The following is a 22953-nucleotide window of genomic DNA, read 5'->3' on the forward strand; positions in this document are numbered from 1 at the left end:
TTAAATATATTTTTTTCTTTTTTCGTGATTTCCTGCGAAACAAAGCAAAAAGGAGCATATGTCTATAGGACTTTTTTTCTTAGTTTTTTACTCCTCTACACGCTCCCGAAGTTTTGCCATTTAATTTGGAAACACCCTGTATATATATGATATTATTTTTAATATACGTATAGCATGCGATCTCTGTATATCATTTCAATACTATAACTTTTTTAATGCAGAAATTAATAGCTATTAAAAAATTCTTACGTAATCTATGAATATCTTATTTTATATTCATGCCAGGCTAAATCTGTGCAGATTGATTTTTGTGTTTTCTATCAACAGAATAAGTTCTTGAAAATCGATAAAACCACTGCTGTGTGCCGGGTATGCAGGTCGAAAATGCTTTTGAAGATTCATGACGTAGAATAATCCGGCGTAGATTCATGCAACACGCGCATTATGTGGCCACGTTTTATCGCGGTACCCTCTACACAAATTTCCCATCTCGGGCTCGTTCTAATCCTCCGGGACGAGAACTCAATTTATAAACGTGCTCGGTATTATCCATTCAAAGTTTTAAAACACTCAACGGAGTTGCGCCATGCGCGGCCACATGGCATTTCACACTGTAGTTGACACGAATCCGCTTGTTCTCCGCTTGGACTCCATTTGGTTGGAAAAGCCGGTCAAAAAAGCCGACTATCGTCCTCTTCCTTTCTTTCGTGATATTCAGGTAAACCGTAACGTCTTGTGGCACAATGTAGGTGCATCGTCAGCGTTCACGAGCAAAGATGATACTCTTTTTCATAGCAAGTAGAAAGCGAGCACGATGCGAGAGCGGTTTGAGTCTTCGCGATGCATCTCGAGTATCGTATGACAACAGGTAGAGCAACTACCAGACTGGACCTAGCCAAAAGGATTCAGCTACCGGTTCTTGACGCGATTCATCTTTCTCAATTCAGAAGGGTCAGGAATTGTACGCATTTATTGTATTTTATTATACAGTCACATATTTGAGAAGTCTTTGATGAAGGTGAACGATGTTATGCTTGTGGGAAAAAGATAGGTCGAATAGGGTAGATGCGGTTATAAATTTTATTGAAGTCAGACGCTCCGGTAGTTCAATTTTCGCTGGCAATAAACGGGGATAATCCTACCGGATTAGTTGGATATAAATTCCAACGTCTTAATAAAACGTCGGTAATTTTAATGAACGAATTTTTTCTTGTTTCGATGTTCTAATTTAAAGTATTAGAATATACGATTTTCCACGCAAATTTCGATTTCCCATTGCACGAAGGCGTATTAGAAATACTTCTCTTGTTTCATTGCTTCCGTTTGTTCTGTCTACATTCCACAAGACGCGTAACGCCTCGATGTTGCGTTGTAATTTAACATAGTTTCCGCAGAACATGGTATACGTCACGAACGTGCGAAACTAATCCGCGAAAACCACGTGAGCATTCCTCAAGGATGTACCGACAACCGCAAGGAATCCCTTTGGAACACGCGTCGAGCCCTGTAGGTACTATCCAGAACTCCGCCCCGAAGATCGAATATTCTTTCTTCGGTTCGTTTCTCTTCATTTTTCGTCTCTCTTCTCTCTCTCTCTCTCTCTCTCTCTCTCTCTAGCTTCTCTTTCTTGCTTCTCGGTAACGTAATCCGAGAAGATTACGGAGCGAAATAAACATGTCAACCTCCCCCGCGGCGCAGCGGCCGCGGGGATGTGGGTTCGCAGCGTCTTTATAGACCGCACGTAGAGGATATCGCCTTTCTTTTCCTTTGCCGCGCGCTGCCTCTTCCTTGGTCCTGCCTCGTGCTTACATACGTCGTCTTCCCTCCACGACGTTCGCTCGTTGGCGACGTAGATTTCTCTAAGATACCGGTCCTCCTCTCGCCGGCTGTTATTTAGCCAACGGGCAGATGCGTCTAGTCAGGTTCACACGAACTCGATCGGTCACGCGCTCTATCTGCGCACAGATCTGAATCCTCCTCAATCAAGACTAGATCATCGCGATTTTTTTATTTCTATCAGATCGATCGTATCAGCCCGTACGTTTTTTTCCCCTCCGTACATAGACATAAATATCGTTCTTGTTTGAGAAAAAGGGGAGGGACGATGTTAAAAGCGAGATGATTCCATTCCGCGGGAGTGGGAACCTGCGATTTCGTGGAACCTGTACAAATACGTGACTACCTGCGGCAGAAGGATTCGATTTATAGTCGTATCTTTCGAGGCACACCATGTTTCAGCGGCTTAAAAACGTTTGTATTGTCGGGAAAGATGTTTGCAGATGTTCGAAGACGTGTCGATGTGGTTATCGATTTCTAGTGGTTATTAATGGTCTATAACGGGATGGATCCCACTTCTACTGGTTTGTACATCTAGACGAATAAAAAAATTTCTTTTCTACGATATCAATATTCCGCCGACGTAGTTGGTGACCTCTTCACTTTCGCGATACACTATCGGATTGCGAAAGAAAATTATTTCTCCACGTTTGTACACACGGCATTTCAATCGTAATGCACAGTGAGACCTTTTACTCAGGAGATCGCGGTATACAATATAAATTATCTGTTCGTGAGTATCGAGGATACTATCTCGCGTTCAACGTCGCTCTCTGTGTAGCGAAGTAAACTCCGATGCGGCGCGTGCTTCGACTTCCAACATAAAGTAAGCGTAATAACTCGAGAGATCAAAGGAAGTCGCGACAAGAGTTTAAAAGAGTGCAACTCGTAAAATCAAGCGTCGCGGTATCCACGAACTCCTCGAGAGACTTCTCGCGCGAGGCAGAAGCGAGGAATCGAGCTAGGTGAGCAACAATGTCACGATTCCAGGCATCCTGGTACAAAGGGTCTTTACAACTTCCACCATGGAGCGAATCAAAAGATCTGATCATGGCTAAAGAGTTTCCCCGATCCACGTTTGGCAATGTCTCTGACTCTCCTTTCAAGGACATCGCGACGCTACACCAGAGCGAAAGGGATGGAAAGCTTGACGTCGCGTCGTGCCGCGTCAGCTCCGCTCGCTCGACCAAACACCGAAATACACCTTCCCTTTGCTCTTTGATCGTTTCATCGTCCGCGCACAGAGCGGCGGCTATGTAACGCGGCTACGGCTCCTTTGCGCGTAGTCATCTCGCAAACAGGAACGCCAAGAAGCGCGGTAGAACTGGCTGAAAATATACTGCGGAGACGATCGCACGCGCGCGCATGTTTCCCCGGTCTCGATGGAGGATCAAACGTTCCTGCCCTGGCTTTTGGTCTGCGAGGCGAACGCGCCGCGCCTGGAAGTTATTTCGACGTTTTTGCATGAATATAAAGTACAATGCGACTACGATCGCCCCGGGCGAGATCTCCTTCAGCACCGCGATGGAGCTATGCACACGATACGACGAAGCTAGGAGATACCGAGGAAACGAGGACGACGCGCCGTTCACCTCGACCGCACATATATCGGCGGACGTAAACGAGAAGCTCTCGCCAGCGTATGAAATTTTTCAGGCGTTCGGCGCCTTCGGGTATTACGACGTGTAAAGAACGATGGGGTCCTTTCCTCCGGAGTCTGTAAAGTTCCTCGATTTTATCTGCGCCGATAAGAAATCCCGCGTGCAGTAAAAGTTCGTCGGAAACAGCGCGCGGTTGTTTACGGCGGATGTTCCGTAAGGTTTTTCACGTCGCGCGTGACTTTTCTTCCATATGTAACTTCTGCAGTAAGGTAAGCTACCAGTAAAAAACTCGCTTTTGTCTAGAGATTCCTGAGCTATTAAAATTTCACAAATATTGCCTGAATCGAAATTTTTATAGGTACTACTTCGACATTCTTAAAGATAGCTTGCGTTTACTTAAATGTTCTAAAAATTATGAAAAATCTACTTTGATGATATAATACTTATTAATTGCTTTTTAAACCTTTAATTCTATAATTTTATTTTAATCAACATTGAAGCTGCAAATATGTCCCAATTTTTACGAGATTCTAACATTTACTAGAGCAATGCGTGGACACATAGAAAAAATTTCTAGTTGATAATAATGAACGAAAATTCTGATCATATCAATCAAAATTCTAGTCGAAATAATATGATGGACATCTGGACAAAAACTCTAATTAATATGATCAAAATCTTCTGGTTTGTCCATTTTCAACCAGAAATTTTTCTTAGTACAGCTAATGAAGACCTACTTTGATGATATTATTCTTATTAACTCCTCTTTGAAACCTTTAATTCTATAAAATTAATTTTAATGTTACCTTGAAGCTATAGGCAGTTATTACTCAAACGCATTTTTATTTCAATATTTTTTATCCGGATTTATTTAGTTTTATTTAATTTTATTGCTTCGATAACTTCGGGGGATAAAAGCGTTCGTCATCGCAAATTTATTTGAATGGAAACGAAGCTGCTCGTTTCTTTATTATCTTCATTTTGCCTCTTTCCTTCGTGCATTAACTCTTTAGATTATCCTCCATCGTTATCGATCAATCAAATAATCTTTTAAAGTGCTTAACGTCTGCCCATCTGCCGTTCAATCGGCATCTTACTCACCGCTTCTCGATTTGTATCGAGCCGTGTTCTTCGTTCAGATTACGCCGTTACCGAAGCCAGTGGGCCTTTAAAGATCGATCGTTCGATCGATCGACCCGAAGACACGGTCGTTTCGCCACCGCCGAAATTCGTCGACGCGTGAATATATTTTTCGCACGCGGACACCGGGCTCTTGGCCTCTTTTGTCCGGAGCAGGTAGGCACTTCGTGTTCTCACGGAGGCCCCGAATGAATCGACCGCCGCAGATGGGGCCCTACGCGTGCCAGGTGGGCCCCTTTCGACGATGCGAGATCCTCCCGAGCCAATGCAACAACGGTGTTCTCTCGCAGGGAACCGATCGAAACCGCGATACACGGTGCTCTGCGTGGCGGCCCAGGCTTCGTCGATCTTGACGGCGAGATAAGGTGAGACCATACCGAGTTTTTAATAGCCGAAGCACGGAAAGCGCGGGATACTATGGGGACGATCGTCGGTTGGTCGGCTCACGCACTCCTAGCACGTACGTACGGGCTTCCTGTCTTCTTCGACGGAGCATTTGCACGCCGATCTCCTCGACCGGGCACGTGTATTATTGTGTACACCGAAACGGAAGTTCGAGAAACGAGCGCATCGGGGGGGGGGGGGGGAAAAATGATAGACGTCTGCATAAAATCGTCGGACTCGACACGAACGTGACCAATGCGCACGAATATGTAACCTTCTGCGAATAATATCGCGTGTGAATGGCGTATTAACCCGCCAGGAGTATCGGGCCGGTTTCTACACGGATCCCGTGGAGATTCAAGAGTGTAGGTCTCGCATAATAGTTTCACTCTAGAATATCCCGACGTGATATTTTTATTCATGATGGGGGAGGGAATTTCAACGAACGCATTATAAAGCGCGCGCACACGGCAATGAAGCTGAAATTGCACGTTGAGAGGGAGCAGGAAGAGTGATATAAGCTCTTGTTTGAATTGGCTTCTAAAATTCGCCGATCAATACTGGAAATTATCGTTAAAAACTAACAGCACCCTCATTTTAATCGATTACTATTATATTTAATTAACTATTAAATTAAAAAGCAGACGAAATTGTATAATATTTGTACGCTTCATTCGTGATGCAATCACGCCATACACCGTTTACCTATTTACTACTAAGATCTATCAAGTTCTCTTTCAGCGAGAAAGCGCTATTATAATTTCAATTTGTGGCCTTTAACTGTTGTATGGAAAAATCCACGAGCGTTTTGTAAGAAACACGGACCGTCTCTCGATGTATAATTATTTTCACTCTGTTACATGAAGGAAAGCGGAAGTTAAAAGCTAGCGTCGATACGGGACCGACACGAACGAGAAAGGCAATGTTGGTTGAAAGGCAAACTCCTGTCGGTGACGGGAACATTCAAAGAAGCGCGCGCGTGTCACGCTCAGTATATTTACAGAAAGCGACTAATGTAGTAAAAGCAAGAATAAAGGGATCCATCGGCATAACGTGCCTCGCGTTCCACTCTTCATTATTTTCGAGAACCCTTCTCTACGCAGTACACGGTTCCGCGTTGTGACGATCATCACCCATGAGCGACAGTTATATAGTCTCGCTTAATAAAGTCTCCAATAAAGTCAAATAAGGTCCCTCATTTTCAATCGCCAAGCACCACCGGCGCGGTCGACATGTTTAGTCAGTGGTCGCGGGAGTCTGTTCTCTCTCTCGTAATCATTTTGAAACCGCTCAATCTTCCATACCGCCGTTCCAAAGTTATTTATAACGACGGAATCATGCGTCACCGGATTGCTCTAGATCGCATTTGTCGATATCTATCCATCCTAGTCACGCGTGAATTTTTGCAGCAAAATAGAAATCATGAAGCTTTCTATTCTCTTTTTCTCTTTCTTCCTCACACTGTTTTAAACGTATATACCTATTATCGCGAAATTTATATGCGCGGTATAATTAGTTAACGTTCCTACAGTGAATGGTACGCGAAAATATTTCAACAGACATGACTCTGCGAAATGGAACAAAGCGTTAATTATTAATACAGTACCATTGATATAATTAATACATTTTGCAGTTTAAAGAGATAGCACAGTATTATTAATTAATAACGCTCAGTCAGTAAACGCGTGCGCCATGATACATCGAACGTTTTCTATCCCAAGCGATTTATTCGTGCCACAAAGACGCAATCTTTACGATCGTGAGGTCGTGAGTGTCACGACTAAAGATTCACAGTCAATAAATGCCGTATAAAGTTGGAAGTGTAATGTTACCGATTTGTTGGAGATAATTCTGTGCTTTCAGCGTCATTTTCCTTGTTATAATCGTGCAAACGTCTGATCTATCGCAAACGATAGATATGATCGTCCTACCGGAACATCGTTGAAGGGGCTGTAATTGAATCGACCGTTTTGCAAATCACCATCGACAATCCAGCCAATCTAACGACGTAATAGCGCCGCTTTATCGAGAATCGACATTGCGCGTGTATGGATATCTGGTAATCTCCAGACCTTCGGAGAACTTCCCCCTGTGATGTATATATTTCGCGTATTTACGAGTAAATATGGGGTAGGTAGCGAATGCAATTTTAAAGCTTTCCGAGTAAAAGATGCAGGCATGTATCTGGCGTAAATCGCCAGCAACTTACTGCTGCCGTTAAGAGTCCTACCGAAGAACGTGCCCCTGTAATCCTAGTAAGTGCCTTCGAGTACTTGTAAATCTTTATTTGACGTTGCATACGGGAAGGATACTTTACGATTACGCGTGCTCGCGCACGATATTCGTGGTTACCGGTCGCCCGGGAGCCATTTATTGACATATTCGATTGCATTTTATTTACGCGCAGCTTACCCTGCACATATTACTTTATCCAATAAAACTGAAATGGATTTAGGGATAACCTGTAAACTTTCCGCATATTTCGTTCCTCGGCGAGGTCTCATGCCGGAGGCATAAAGGAGGAATATAAACATAGCCCCGATGAAGCAACAAGTAATAGCGTATATCGCGAGTTAATGCTGCCTCGTGTAATTTTTCCAACGACTTCATTCATTTAATGCGTAGACCTGTAATACAACGTACTTTAGTCTGCGAGACCAATAGCGGCTGTGTGTATGCGGTTGAAGATTATAGCCGCTTCGCGCAAATCCGGTAGTTGATATCGAAAAGTGATCATCGAGTCGCGCATAACAACCGGTATTTTGGAACAAGCCAGACAGAGGAGGCTCGTCTCGTTTGAGAATAAGATACGCCACGAGTTTTTAATAGGCTCCCGGAGACTTTTGGATCGCGTCGTTGCGGCGCAGCAGGAGAGCAGGGGTTAAATGTTAACGTCCATCTTTTGATTCGGTCCCTAGCGGGCTTTTGAAAATGTGCAGCCACTGGAATCAATCGGGAATATTCGTAGTCCCTCGAAAGCGTATAATGAATTATCTCGATTAGTTATCTGAAACGTCATGAACTATTCTCCAGCATCGAAACATCTTGATTACGAAAAAAAAATGCAAAATTTACATTTAAATTAAATTGTAAATTTAATAAATAAATAATTTGTTTATTTAATTAAAAATGTAATACCTTAAACTATTAGAGAGATATATTAATTTTCTTTATATTGAATCGATATTAAAATTGTTGCGATTTCGAGACACATGTATTGCTCCAATTTCATTAATCCACTTCACTGTTTTGTGAAATAATTTACGTCATCATCTGCATGCGACAGCATTTTAAAAGTGAAATTTGTACTATGTTTCTACCTGCGTCTCAGGTAAAAGCGCTTTTAGAACGTTATCGGGACACATTTCCTGAGTCGACACGATACAAGAAAAATCCGCTACACGATGTATTACGTAACTAACATCGGATATCACTTACTCGTGCAGCCAATCAGCGAATCGTGGTTATCCATAAACCGGCTGGCACTTTAACCCCACTGCACTGACACTGGCGTTATCATCGTTGCAAGTTCGTTACACCGCGCGTCGAAACGTCATTCTTTAATCTCGAGCGCCACGATCATTGAGACACATAATTCGCTCTCCGATTGAATAAGAAACTATTTCACGTCCCCCCGTTTGATCCCTGTTCACGTACCTGACAACCAATCTTGAAAACACGTAAAAGAGCACACCAATTCCCCTCCGTCACGGGGAAGCTATTCACGCAGTTAAAAACTCAAAGTCCGATCTTTGTAGTTCGAACGTCAAAAATTTTTCCCCACAGGTACGAATTGTGAGAAATGTCGCTTTTACCCCTCGTGTATGTTTCACGGGCGGTACGGTGCACGCACACGTTCCAACATACGAGGGTACGCGTTTCGGGATTAGCCGTTAAGAGCGGATAAACACCAAGAGCCCCAGCACGCGCGGCTCATGTCGGCCAACTGACTCGTAGCGTAGAAACCTCGGGGCCCTTCGCCTCTCGGGCGCCGGTGCTGGGCGAACGTGGTTGTGACAGTGGTGGAGGTTGCTGATGGTGGTGGAGGTATCGGTGGTAGTGGTAGTAGCGGTGGTGGTGAACGACGATGGTGGTGGCGGTAGTAGTAACGGCGGAGGCGAAACCGTGATGGTATAGGTGCTGGTAGAGGTGGAGAGGCAACTAAGAGGAGAAGAGTGGGAGCGTAAATGCTGTTCTGCAGTCGTTCCTGTACACGCGGATGCTGTGGAGTACCGTCTGAACTGCCGTACGAGACGGAGCGTACCAACTCCGTATACAGAGAGATGGCCGCAGACTTTGTCAAATATTCATTCTATCCGGTTGTCGTAGTACATTGCGTGCCCTCGCGTAGTACAATATTTGTCCAGGTTGCTTGTTTCCCGATTACTCAAGGGACGTTGCAGGGGCGACTTTCAGAGCATTCGATGGTTACGCGTACCTACTTGTTAGAAATGTATGATGAGACCACAAGTAACCGGAATTGGAGAGGAGAATATTTTACACTAAAAAGTCTGCAAAATAGTACTTTGAGGGCGAACGAAATTGTCGACCGAAACCGAAAGTCGTACATCAAGCGAGTAAAAACCGTTTCTTATTTGTTTGCTGCCTTTTGCTTGAGTAAAGAAAGGACCGAAAGAAAAGGCAAAATCCAGGAAACCGGAGAACTATCCTTCTCTCTTTGACAGCGGGGTTCAGGTTGAGTATAGATTCCGCTCCGTTTCGGCAGTGCATAAATTTGTTTTTTCATCAAATAAATACGCTGACCATTTATTTGCGATGCCCGTTGCCCACCTTCGTTCTTCTTTTCGTTTTCCCTGATCATCCTTTGCCTGCTCGCCGACGCGACGTGGCCGTACTTGTCGCTACGTTCGATAAATAAATATTGATTGTCGAGGCAGAGGCACCGCAAACAAATCCATTAATAACACAAATTCAACCCCACGGAGGTATGTGCGTGCATTCGCGGAATCTGGGGGCGTGAATATACGCGCGTTGAGTTTCACCTGTACCAATCTGACAGCCCCACAACCCACTGTACCTAATTCGACGTTGTCGGTGTCAATTTATGTCTGCGGGTGGATTCGGCGTCACGGTAGAACAATTTAATAACGTTCATTTCCATGCGTTTCCCAATTCGGTCTCGTTTCTCTCTCTCTCTCTCTCTCTCTCTCTCTCTCTCTCTCTCTCTCTCTCCCCTCCCCCTCTCTCTCCAACCGACGATCATACGGTTTATCGAAAAGACAAAGAGCCGATATCACGATCGCGAGAAATGGTACAAAAGAGAAAGAGAGGATGTGCATATATGAGAGAGAAACTGACACGCTAACCGATAGGAGAATCGCAGCAAGCGAATTCGTGCAAATTCGCGAGTGTATAATCAAATATAATTCTTGATGTTTAATATCCAACTTCGCGGTATGTCTCGTTAACGCACATTCAAAAGCAAACATACAAGTTTCATCGATAGTCTGGTTTCTCCCTCCTCCCTTTCACCTTCTTCTCCACCCTAACTCGAAGGAAATACGTACAAGGGGATGACGGACACCGGAGGGAGATTCTCCGAAAATTGATTTTCACAAGGAACAATCTCTTTAATTTTAAATGTACCCATTATGGTGCAATATATAATAAAAGAACAATCTCGCGTGCCAGATCTTGCGCTCGTTTAATTGGTCAATCAATATTCCACAGTATTCCATTGGAGCTTGAACTTTCTTTATGCACCCTTTCCTTTTCTCTTTTAACGAGTGCGTTATTTTCTCACGCGATCTATATCGGACGTTTGTCTCTGACGTAGATAGAAAATATTATAGATTTCTATTCTACTTGGATTTTCGCTGTAAGAAAACTCATCGATATTCTAAGCTAGATATACAAGCATTGAATATTAAAAATAGATCATAGATATCTAATGTATGCGCACGTTATGACTATAGCAAGGTGAATACCCGATACGATATCGTTATATAAGAAATTTATTTGTATTTCCATTGACTCGTCATAACTCTTTTATTGTAAGTTATTCCCGGTAAAATATCGATTAAATAAATTGAAATGCGAGCAAGCGAAATTTTCTATTCAAATGTATCCATTAATATCACTTGCCTATTTGACTCGTGCCGGACTCGTGTATTCATGCATTCGTTATTCATAATTACCAGAAATAATCTCATATCTGATCCTAACAACACGGTAATACGATGTGGCGCGTGTCTTGCTCATATCCCTCTGTCATACGACTCTTAATCTATAAATGAGAATCCTTCTAGGTAGACAATAATATAACAAGCAGGAAGGAGATGAAAAATCGTACCCTTCCAGCGAACCCTCGCTCTATCGTAGTTTTACTTAGTGTCTCAAATAGAGAAAATGATCGCCTCGTAATCCTATATAAACACGGTTATTTTTATCCCATTATAGGGCGGTTCGGTAACGGCCTAACGCGTAGCCTTGAGTCTGCATAATACCACGTTCGTTGTGCACGAAGCTTTAAAGGCTGCCGACGGCCAGGGATGACCGCAGGATCCCGGAGGGTGTACCGTGTGCCACACCCCCTCTCGTCTGCCGCCACGAAGCTGCTTAACAGCGGGGGGTGAATGTGCCTGGTCCATGATACAGGCCTTTGAAATAGTCTCTGGGTCCTCCGAAGATCTTATGTGTACGATTCCATTCAAAACCTATGCCTTCGTCTTCGGAAGGGAACGTGTCTCACAAAAAGACATGGTAGCAACAACTAATGATGATTCGTCATAAAATACTTAGTGCGCAACGAATGCACAACAGTAAAGTCCACAAAAATGAAATAAAAGATCTCTTGTATACACTTAAAACGAATAATGTCTTTTAACTAAAATCTTTTTGTTAGGAAGAAAAATCATTAACTCTTTATTGCTCTGATTTGACATGTTTACCGAGATATTTTTATAGGTATTATTACACATAATTATGCTTTTTTTACAATGTTTCTGGCGGGGGAGTCAGGTTCTGTGCTTTACAGAGTGGCTAAGAAACAGGCCAGTTATGGTAACACGTGTTACGCACTCGTTCTAGAAAATTTCGGTTTCACATCCACGAATCGGATATTCCTCATTTAGGAGACTCTTTCTATCCGTTTAATGATGCGCGGCGTTATGTGGTATATATATATATATATATATCGTTAAAGTACGACTATTTCTTAAAAACCCACCGGAAATCGATCCTTAAATAGAAAAAACCAGTCGGAAATCAGCAATTGAAGAACATCCAATGCTTATTTCGATGAAGAGACTCAGATATATAACGACTCTCTTCTTCGTGCGGAATTCATCTAGAAGCACCTCGTAGAACGTTCACCCGATAGGCCGTAGAATATTTTTTTTAGACCCTTGTATTCACTCTCGTGGGTTGCTTTTCTTGAGAGGAAACTCTTGTAAGGTCGTTTCGTTTCGCCAGGAGGTCAACGGAACTCGAAGATGCCCCTCTCACCGCCGCTATATCGTTTTCCCCTTGGAGAAAGCAAACCAGAATCTATGGTTGAATTGAATCGGGGGTGAGAGGTGATTCGGGTTTACATAAACAGAAAAACTCGTATTCCGCATAAATATGTATAGAATATTGTGTTGTGAAAATTCATAGTAGATGATTAAGGTATAAAGAAATGTGATCATTGGAAATTCCCTTTTTTACATATATATAAAAGGCTAATATATTTGCTTAATATATTTGAATATAAATATTTATTTGTACATTACAAATTTACTTTTTATTATATTGATAACTACAATATTAAGTAAAAATCGATCAATAAGATTAAATACACGTAAATGAAAAATGCCATATTCGATCAAAGCTGTTCTTTGTGTAATAATATTTCTTATGAATTTTTTCAATTTACAATTGAATCAAATTTAATGCGCCGATTATTTATCGGTCTTGAAACACAGTCTAATTACAATTTACGCGCGCACGCGATTTCTTATATAGTAAATGTATACGGGAAAAAGATTTTACTGAAATGTTTAAAAATATACTTATATACAGCTCTGAAAATAGTTTTGTTGAACAATTAAAATGTTTATGTAGAATACTCGAGCATGATGAGTAAAAAAATTTGATATTCTAGTAACCAGTTTGAACGTCTCATAATTACTTCGATACTCCAATAAACATAATTATGTATTTCCAGATAGTTGAATTTTTAGATACTTTAGCTTTTAGCAAAATGTTATTTTCATATAAGAAGAAAATATGAAGAATAAAATAAGAAAAGAAGAGAACAATGCAATGCGGACTCACCGACGATGCCGTATCAGCAATTTTGGCAATATTGACGGGCGATCGTAAAAAATTTACAATCAATGCGGAACGAAGTACATATAGTTTTTCTTTTTGTGCGTGTCAGTGTATCCATTAATTTTCAAGAAGAAAATCGATGTCGTCCATCTCGAATTACGAAGCTGACGTCTCTTCGAAGACCCCATGAGTGAAATTCGAGCTTTCTCGTAAAAAAGGGACTAAAGCAGGAGGAGAGCGGAGGAACCGAGAGGGAAAGAGCAAGATGAAAAACTCGCTCGATGGATCCTACGAAGCGTCTCGAGGGTTTCACGAAGATATTGAAGGGACCAAAGACAGAAGACGAATACGCCACGTCCAGCCGATGCATTCGAAATATTTGACGGTGAGTTTCGGCCGTGCACGAAGAAGGAAGAGAGTCCTTCGAAGATTGAGTCCTTTATCTGAAAGATAGGATCTTTTCGTTCTTGGGAGCTCACCCTGCTCACCTAAAACAAAAATATATTCGGTCCGGTCGAGAGGAGTGCTCAGGTAGGCAAGCGTACTCACTGAATCGATTTCAGCCTTCTCGAGATATATGTCTCTCGTGATGCACGTTGCTAATAGTATTTAATGGAATCGATAAGTTGTTGTACGACAAATCTTTGGTATCCCACGTATAAAACTCGCGTCAGTCGTAAATTCGATCTGCTCTCGACTAGAACGATGCGCCATTTAGTTCCTCGAACGGCATTTCTATATTATAGGGCGATACGTGGATCAAGAAGATAGTTAGAGCAGACTACGTTGTCCTTTTTATAGCTACCGTAATTTTTATGATTATTCTACCTGCTGTCTTTATGGGCACTACGATTATTATTTTGATTCGGCCGTTTTACCGATGCCGACGTGTTTTTGTTTATAGAATTTCCGCTTCGTTATCGAAACGTTTGAAATTGCGAATATTGCGAATAATGAGAAGTCGTTTATGAGAACATTGTTTCTATTAATGCTGCTAATACTGCAGCAAGATTTCCTGAACGAAATACTGAGTCTATTGAAGCGTATTGCACTTTGCGAATATATGTCATTCCGCGCATCCCCTTCTGATTTTAATCACTCGGAAGCTCTCTATGACGTCGAATAATTGTCTGTTGACGATGAAAAGGATTATGAAGCCTCTCCGTCGCATGATGCGAGTCAAAAAGATCCAGAAAACGGGATGACGCGATCACGATGTAGGAAGTCAGGATCTTTGGTCCAAGGAAACAAAAGGGGGCCGAGTCTTTCCCTTTGTCTCACAGAGGGGCACACCCTCTCGCGGCGCATTATTTACCGGCGATACGGCACGCCTGTGCATGCTGGGATATCGGCGACCGGACGAGGGAGACCGGCCGCTAATGGCACGTTGGTTTTCTGAAAGCCGACAACTCCCCAGCCCAGTCTACGAAGACTTCTTGTAACCCGGTAATTTTGATGTGCCCCACAATCTGGCAGATTGCATCCAACGCTGTCTAGAAGGCGAATTATCTCGACTGTACGCGAAAGGGATCGCGGTAGGCCGGCCGGGCTGATTTACCTTTTCTGGGACTTTTATATACAGCGACCCGTGCGGTTATAATTCAAAAACGAGATATTTCTCTTCCCCTCTCAATTTCTACTTATGACTGAATGCTACCTTCTTCCCCGCTACACCTGCCGCACGCTTTTTCCTGAGCGGCGTCCCCGGTACCTATCGACATAATGATAGAGCTCTTGGTGCCACAGGATTCCGGGAAGAATCGTGCAACAAATTATATCCGAATAGATACGAATGTATCCGTAGAGATTTGTTTAAAGGATGGTTCAAGCGAAAAAAAATCATCATTTAATTGCACATACGTACGTGCAAATAACGTAATAATTGTGAAAGGCTCTACTGATGATTTTGAGATATTAAGGTGTAATTTGTGATAATACAAAATTCAGTAGAAGTCCTATAACTATATGTCCTGTACAAACTTTTTAAGCTATGTACTATATGATCCTTTGTACGAATATTTACGAGCTTACATTGAAACATGTTTCAGTACTAAATATATTTATGATTTATCATATTCATGCTGAAATGAGTTAATTGATATAGATTTTAGTAATTTTCAGCGATTTTAGCGATTTATTTCCTCTGAGTAGCAGCATATTCCCGCTTATATCAACAAAATTATAAAGAAGCAACATTGCCAATATTCTGAAGCTTTGTTTGTGAGTAAATAAAATACTGAGCAACGTTTCTAAAAAAAAATTCATATCGATTTACTAAATAACTTATCAAGATATTAACGATAAAGCAAAATTCCGAATGGGTTACATAACTTCGGCTGTTCAAAATGTGGCAACTTAAAAGTGTTAATAGTACGAAGATTAATTTACATATCTTTTTGATTTTTAAGTACCATGTGATGTCTGATATCCATTAAATGTTATTAATATGCGGCACATTTTTCGTTTCTTACAGTTGACGTTAAGGAAAATTCACGTCCAAAGTTTTTACCGACGATTACAAAAATACAAATATATTCATTTATAAATATCATGCCAAATATATCACATTAACTGATATTATTTCGGTTCTATACACGATCCGGCGCATATAAATTTAGCTTGTAAAAGTATAGAATTTCATCAATTTCAAATGTAAGTAACTTTTGTCTGAGACTGTATAGCCAGAACATCTTTAATAACAACATTTATTTCAAAAACATATCTCCATTTTATTAATTATTGTGCAATATTCCGAAGAATAACTCAAAGATTTCTTTACAACATATTAAATAAGTACATGATTAATGTTCAATTGGCGAATAACCCTCCTCGCGGCAATATCATGTAATAACAATGGTTTGCACATTTACGAGAGGCTAACAGAATCGCTCGTTAGATTCAGGCTTCTGAAAAAACGACGAGAAGATCGTGTGATAAAGTAAAACGATATTTATTTCGATTACACATTATCAGAATCGAGACTCATAACGACCATGTAGTTTCGCGCAGCCGAATGCCTGCCAATCAGGCTCCCATTCAGAGTGTATCATTGAACATTACACCATGTCTACTCACTCAATAAACTCAATCAATCCGAACGTGCTATTTACTTCTCCATACCGTGCCGCTATCGCGATTTTCAATTAGCGTCGGAGCACAATGGAAGCGACGGAAAGCCGAGAGTGCCGTAGAAGACAGAAGGAGGATGAACCTGATCCGCCCAAGGACGAGAGAACGCATTCGATGGGCGATACGTTCGTAACGGTAGGAAGGAAGAAGGACGAACGATTCGACGCGCATTCTTCGGACGCGTGCTCGGCAATTTGCGGTACGAGGGCGCTTTACAATTAGCGGTATCTTCCGAGGCAGCATTCTTACAGGGCTTCTTCGTTGGTCCCACGCACCACTCACCGCTCTTAAAACCGGTTGAGAGATTACAGAGAGGATCCTCGCGTAGAATGGTATCCGAGAAAACGAGTGAATTTCAGGCCGCGCGGCGTCTAACATCGTTCTCCCGTTCTCCTTCGCTACGATGCTTCTCTCGGTATATCGTCTCTTTCTTTTCCTTCGGGCACGGTTGCAGCTCTTCCAACGAACTCGAGGCCAACCTGTTATTAAGGGACCCCTGACGATTAGATTGCGTTAATGGCGAACCGCTGTCTCCTCCTGGGAGAAGAATCGGCCTCTCGCTTCTTTTCCTGCCTCTCCATGTTCTTTCCTGCACCGGCACGATTCTCAGGAGCTCTGCTTGCGCTTCTCGGGATGGTCGATGAGAAAACGTCCCACCGACGAAAATTCGAGCTTTTGCGCGCGCGCCACATGGCGTATCCGAGCTTTACTGTATCCTGGACCTTTGGTTGCCGCCGTATTCCACGCTGATTCCATTAGGAAGAAGATATCCGTGCCTGATCCCGCTCTTACCTCTTCCCTCTTCGCGACGATTCCCTCTCGCAGCGGGATTCACTCCAGCCGCCTCCTCCTCCACCGACAGTACTCATTTAAGCGCCTCGTATTTCCCGTGGGAACTCGGCAGTCCCAACAAAGGTACGAAAAACGTTTAATAAATAAATTGATCAGGTTTCTCCCCACCCTGCGTCGCACACCCTTCATTTTCAATCTCTTTTTTTCCTCCGTAAACGTCTGTCCTGGTTCTTCCTCTCGTTCCGACAGGACGTACTGTAATAGACCCCTCTCGGCTTCCGGAAACGTGACACCAAGGATTCGAATCCAACTCACGTTTCATTAGCTCGCTAATGCCCGGGAGACGTGAACGTTCCACGTGAAGCAACGCTTATTCCTATTATCGCAGTTGTTGCGATTGTGCTGTGATATAATGGAATTGTTACGAGATTGTTGATGCATCTGGTACGTGTGGAGCGGCAAAAATACATGGTATACTATTAGTTTTCGAGTGCTTGAGCCTGAAGAAGCACTTTGATTTTTGAATGCCGTATCGAGATTTAGGTCGAGTACTTTTACAACGAAATATTTGATTACTATATTTGAATATACTAGTGATGTGTATATGCAAGCAGATGGGAAAGTTATATAAAAAATCAAAATTTTTAATCTTTTTTTATCTGAAGATATTTTTATTCAAACACTTAACCTTCTAGAGACAGCATCGTCTTGTTAAAAAGATAACTTTTTAAATTGATTTTGCTCAAAAAAATTCATGCCTTGTAAATGAAGAATTTTAATGAATATTATATCGATATACCATATGTATCTATATTTATTGTCATATAGGCTTTCTGGCGAATTTAAGTACTCTATTTTAGTGTTCAGTATTACATACATTTCCCTATCTTTAATTCTTAAATATAACTATAATCTATACAGATTTACCTTGAATTTATTCTGAATTTGATTTTAAAGTGAACGTTGCAAATATGCAATACTCGCCTAGAGGATTATAGTTCTTTTCTTTGAGAATATAGGCGTTACATCTATCTTATATCTTGACGTTAAACAAATGAACTATACATACATATATATTTAAAAAATCAGACAGCTACATTTAGTATTCAATGTAGCATTAAAGAGAAGTAAATATATGAACTTATATATTTCTCTTGCAGTTCATGAAAACACTGCATTATATAATCGTCGATTGTTGCTTGATTGGAAGAATACTTCATGTATATGCTGTTCCGCGGAGCGTAATGCAAATAAAGATCCGCTGTAACACGAGCGCTAGTTTACGATTCACGCTTCTACGCATCTAGAGGGGAACAATGGACTATCCAATGGTGTACAAAAGTTGTCGTCATTAAACTACCATATGCGAGCGCGAGGCATATACGTTCGCGTCTAAACTCTAGCTCGTCGCGAAGTTCCATTGTATTGACGACGGTTTATGACCGCGGATAATAATAATCAGGAAAACCGACGAGGAAAGGGGAGTTTGGTTCGCGCGACGCGAACATTTTCACGTAGTTCTATTCTGAAAATGTCGAGCCACCCCGCAACACATCATGGATCGTGCTATTACATGATAGTTTGCGAGTTGTATGTGTTCGTGAAGGGGACAGGGGAAAAAAGGGAGATGATAGGACTTACGTGCGCGCACACGCAGGGCGACACAATTGCGAGCGGTGCCCGGGCGAGCGGCGGCGACTGAGGCGAGTAACTCGAGTAGGCTCTCGGCGATCACTCTGGTCTCTCGCTGCGGGATATGCATTTGTGCAACAGGCTTTTATACAGCCGTTGTGCTACTTATGCAATCATGAATGCATCGGCATCCTGCATGGCCTGCTCCCCGCGCGACTCTCGTGAAACGTTTCAATACGTTATGCCTATACGAAGGTTTTGCCTGCATGAACTATCCGCCTCGAGGAAACGAGCGGTTATTGGTGCAATTTTCTTCGAAGTTACGAGAATCCGAATTACATATTGTTAGTCTGAAATCTATTTTTCTGCACAGTTTGGGTTATACAATATACGAAAGTTCGATGAAAAAAATACAAGTACACTATTTCGTAAAGATTAATAATATTTAGAGGCAAATTAAAAACTTGCCGGCAAGTTGTGCAATATGTTTCGGAAAGATACATATTTGAGCAAGCTATTTAATAGTTCATTGCTGGTTTAATTAGTTTAAAACTTCAAGGATATTTCGTTCGTTCCAACTTTGTTACATGATGAAGTCAAAGCATGAATTCCAGAGTAGCTCCACGATCCGTGCTGTTTGTTTTGCATAAGACCACATCAACGACTTGATTTCATCACATCTGTAGAAAATTCTTCCGAATTATTTTCTTCGAGATTTTCGTTACCAGTCTCTAGCATAATTAACATAATTAATACACAGTCGACGAGTACCTCCTGCGGCTTTCGACCCCGGCCGCGGAACTTTCGGTTACGCAGCGTGTGGTTTTAAAATTATCCGAGCGTGTTGGTACGGGGAAAAAAAGATCAAGGAGGGTTTAGAGAGATACGTAGTGCCCCCCAGAGCGCGAAGGGAGTGATCGATAGTGGGTACAAAAGGTCGGATTAATAGATGGATGGGGTTGTCCGAAGTCCGTCTGTCCTTTCGGTGATAGTTCTTCGTCAGGACGAGGGGAAAGAAGAAATGGTAGGTGGAGGTGATGGTGACAGAGTTGGAAAGAATTGAGAGGTGGAGTGGTGAGACGGCGCGGCGGCATATCTCGATTACCTTCTATATCTTCGTTTACCTTCTATCCCGAAAAAATCCTGCATCTCCACCCACGACCTGTATTCGCATCGCAGGTGCAGATTTCGTTCATTTCGCGCACCGATGAGGATCACTCTATCTGGCAGCTGCAGACCCATAGAAGTCGTCGTCTTTCTCTCACCGATTTGCTGCGGTTCGTTCTGTCACCGGCGCTCAGTCTACCTTGACGTCGTCGCTCGTGAGTCGTGTCGTGTGGCCAGCGGAACAGTTTCGCCCTACTATTTTTTTCCTTCTTTCTTAGAGTCGAGAGGGCCAGGAACTGTTCTCTTGACAGTCCCGTGGCTCTCGCAATGGATTGCGGGACCGTTGCACAATGCGTCGGGTAACACCGGGCCCTTTGTGCATTGCCGGCATGTACGCGTGCTCTGTCTGCCTAGCATGGTACCGGCGTTCTCTTCTTTCTTTTTCTCTCTTTCTCTCTCTTTCTCGTTTTCAAGAGAAAGAGATGGAGGATAAGGTGGAAAAATCTATTCGCTCTTAATTCGCTTCTCAACGAATGTACAATGGGTGTAAGTTTTCCAGCCCGCCAGCGATGAACGTAAAGCATTGGTTTATGGAAAGATTTTCTTTATACTCTGAAGATTTCTCCATTCATTCTCTTCTGTTTCCGTCGTTCGTTTTTGCGCTAACCAAAACCGCTCCCATCTGTTCTGTCGCCTTCTCTGCGGACATCAATCAAGGAGATCGATGTCTTTATGCGATAATTTGTCTTTTGTTTCAACGTAAGCTTGGAAATAAATTTTCCATTGATTATGACTACAATGATGTCGAGGCTGTCAGAAGTTTATCATAAATCCAATCTTTTTTATTCAGCGATCCTACATGTGCAAACGAGTTTTAAATCGATGGATAGTTTCATGATGTTTAAAACAATCCTTGTAATCTCAAAGAGTAAACAAAAGATCTTTGTTTATTTTTATGAATTCTTAGCTCCTTGCATATAGTAATGAAATATACAATTAGCTAAAGAAAGATCACGTATTTGTTTATCAAAATGTTCCATACATACAATATCCTTTATGTCGACACTGTTCAAAGATACACTCTTTGGAACATTGGATACATTAACAAATTTTGACATAAAATATAAAATATCTCGTAAACTATTATTTTTTATAACTACATTTTACTATTATTTATGTAGAGAATAATGAGATAAATTAACTGATGTAAAGAAAATATAAAACTCAGTTGTTTTAAAAAAAATTATGTAATTTTTTTTGCAAAAAATGCAATTATACATCACTTCCGAAGAACAAAAGAACAACTGTGTAGTATCCTATTATTCTACGTTTAAAAGTACAGTAATAAAAAATGTGAATAAAATGAGGTATGTGTTTTATATTTCATGTCAAAATGTATCAGAATAAAGTATAAAAAATATAAACTATTAATTTTTTTATAACTCTAATACTTTTATATGCAAAATAATTAGAAGAATCCTATTATGTAAAAAATTATTTAATTCCATTTAAAAAATGATAATTTTTATGTGACCTTAGAAAATCAATTTGCTGATTCTCACTTTTTTTTAGCAATGGATATTCAGTCTATTATTCCTCTATCGATCAACATGCAATTTATTACAATACGCGAGGCGCAAAGTGAGCAAGATTTTTTAAAAGTTTTTTTAGTTTTTTTATTTAATTTAAAATTATTCAGACATTAATTTTATATTAACGAAAGTTGCTTCGGAACCTTCCTCAATCTCATTTTCCCATGCAGCAACCGTTGTGATTTGTTGAATGACCGCAGGTGGCCGATATTTGTCGGTGACAAGCGTATAATTTTGATAATGGATGTAAAAAGCTTAGCTACGTTTACAGTATTGAGAGGTCTTTCTCGCGCGCGGAATTTAATTCTTCGAAAGATTTACGCCGGTCATGAGGTCTCGTAAAATTCATCGTTCTAGATTCTAGGCTATTCCTGGGGGCCATATGAAAATTGAATGGAGCCTATCTCGCGCATGTTCCCTTCCACGGATCGGCGCTCCCGATCTCTCCTCTCACAAAGTTCGTCGAGTTCGTTGCTTTCCGACGAACGTACTGACGTTCTCCGGAGGTAATACTCAAACTCGGACGATATTGGCGAGATTGCGGTGGGCAAGTTGCTCAACCGGTAGTAGCCGTAGCGTATTGCGCCTTGCGAAACAATAGAAGTCCTTGAACGCGTTGCAAAGAACTTCCGGCAAGTCAGGGAGAGTTTGTCGAGAAACGGGAATGTCGAGAGGAAACACCGTATCAGTGCAACGTGTCACGACCGAGTTAAGATACACGGAAGTTGATCTGTCCCACATTTCTCATTATTGATAACCAAGACTACCAAGAGTGCACGAGAGAGCAGTGAAAACGGAGCAGGGAAATTCGGTATATTTTCAGAATACATTTATTGTCAAATACCGATGTCATTAATCACGAAGGTACATACTGTACATGAGTAATTTATATTTTTCATTTGCTCAACTCGCCATACGATTAATTACGTTAATGAGGCAATTAATTGATTTAACGATTTCCATGTAGGAATAAAACGCTTCAAATGCGCCATGACAGCATCGTCGTTCGCGCGTCGATGAAAGCGCGGATATTAATATGGGATGATACGAAAATTAATGGTCCGCGTGCATCGGCAGTCGATTATCCGATTTTTCGCTGGAAATCGATTAATCTGAAAACCTTTTGAAACCATAAGACATAATTACTTATCTTAATCCACGTAAGTGGAGGTTTTACTTCGAAGCAGACGATGTTTCTTCTTAATGACCAGGGACGAACGATAATCGAGTCAGCCGGACGACTTAACGTCAATCAATCCGGACCGCATCGCTTCCTCGGCACGCTTTTATTTTGTCTCTCCTGTCTGACTATAAATCAGTGCGTTTTTACGGATGCGCTTTTTCCGCTGGAGATTCAACGCGCATAGGCCTGATTAAACGGGTTATTAATTACGCCCTGCCGACGACGTGGATGAATGCGGTACGCTCGATAAATTGGGGAACGTCTTTTTTCTCGAACATTTTCT

At 41.7% G+C, this 22953-nt stretch overlaps 1 protein-coding gene across 1 annotated transcript in view; it reads right to left on the reverse strand.

The window, feature by feature from the left end:
• LOC108723828 (netrin receptor UNC5C) overlaps positions 1-8892 on the reverse strand; it is a 38545-nt gene extending 29653 nt beyond the window's left edge. The window contains exon 1 of the mRNA XM_018449835.1: positions 8400-8892. The gene's annotated coding sequence lies outside the window, so the exon portion shown is untranslated. The remainder of the gene's footprint in view (positions 1-8399) is intronic.
• Positions 8893-22953: the final 14061 nt, after the last annotated feature.

The sequence above is a fragment of the Mycetomoellerius zeteki genome, unplaced genomic scaffold (assembly GCF_001594055.1).
Source record: "Mycetomoellerius zeteki isolate Tzet28-1 unplaced genomic scaffold, Tzet1.0 scaffold25, whole genome shotgun sequence".
Taxonomy (NCBI): Eukaryota; Metazoa; Arthropoda; class Insecta; order Hymenoptera; family Formicidae; genus Mycetomoellerius; species Mycetomoellerius zeteki.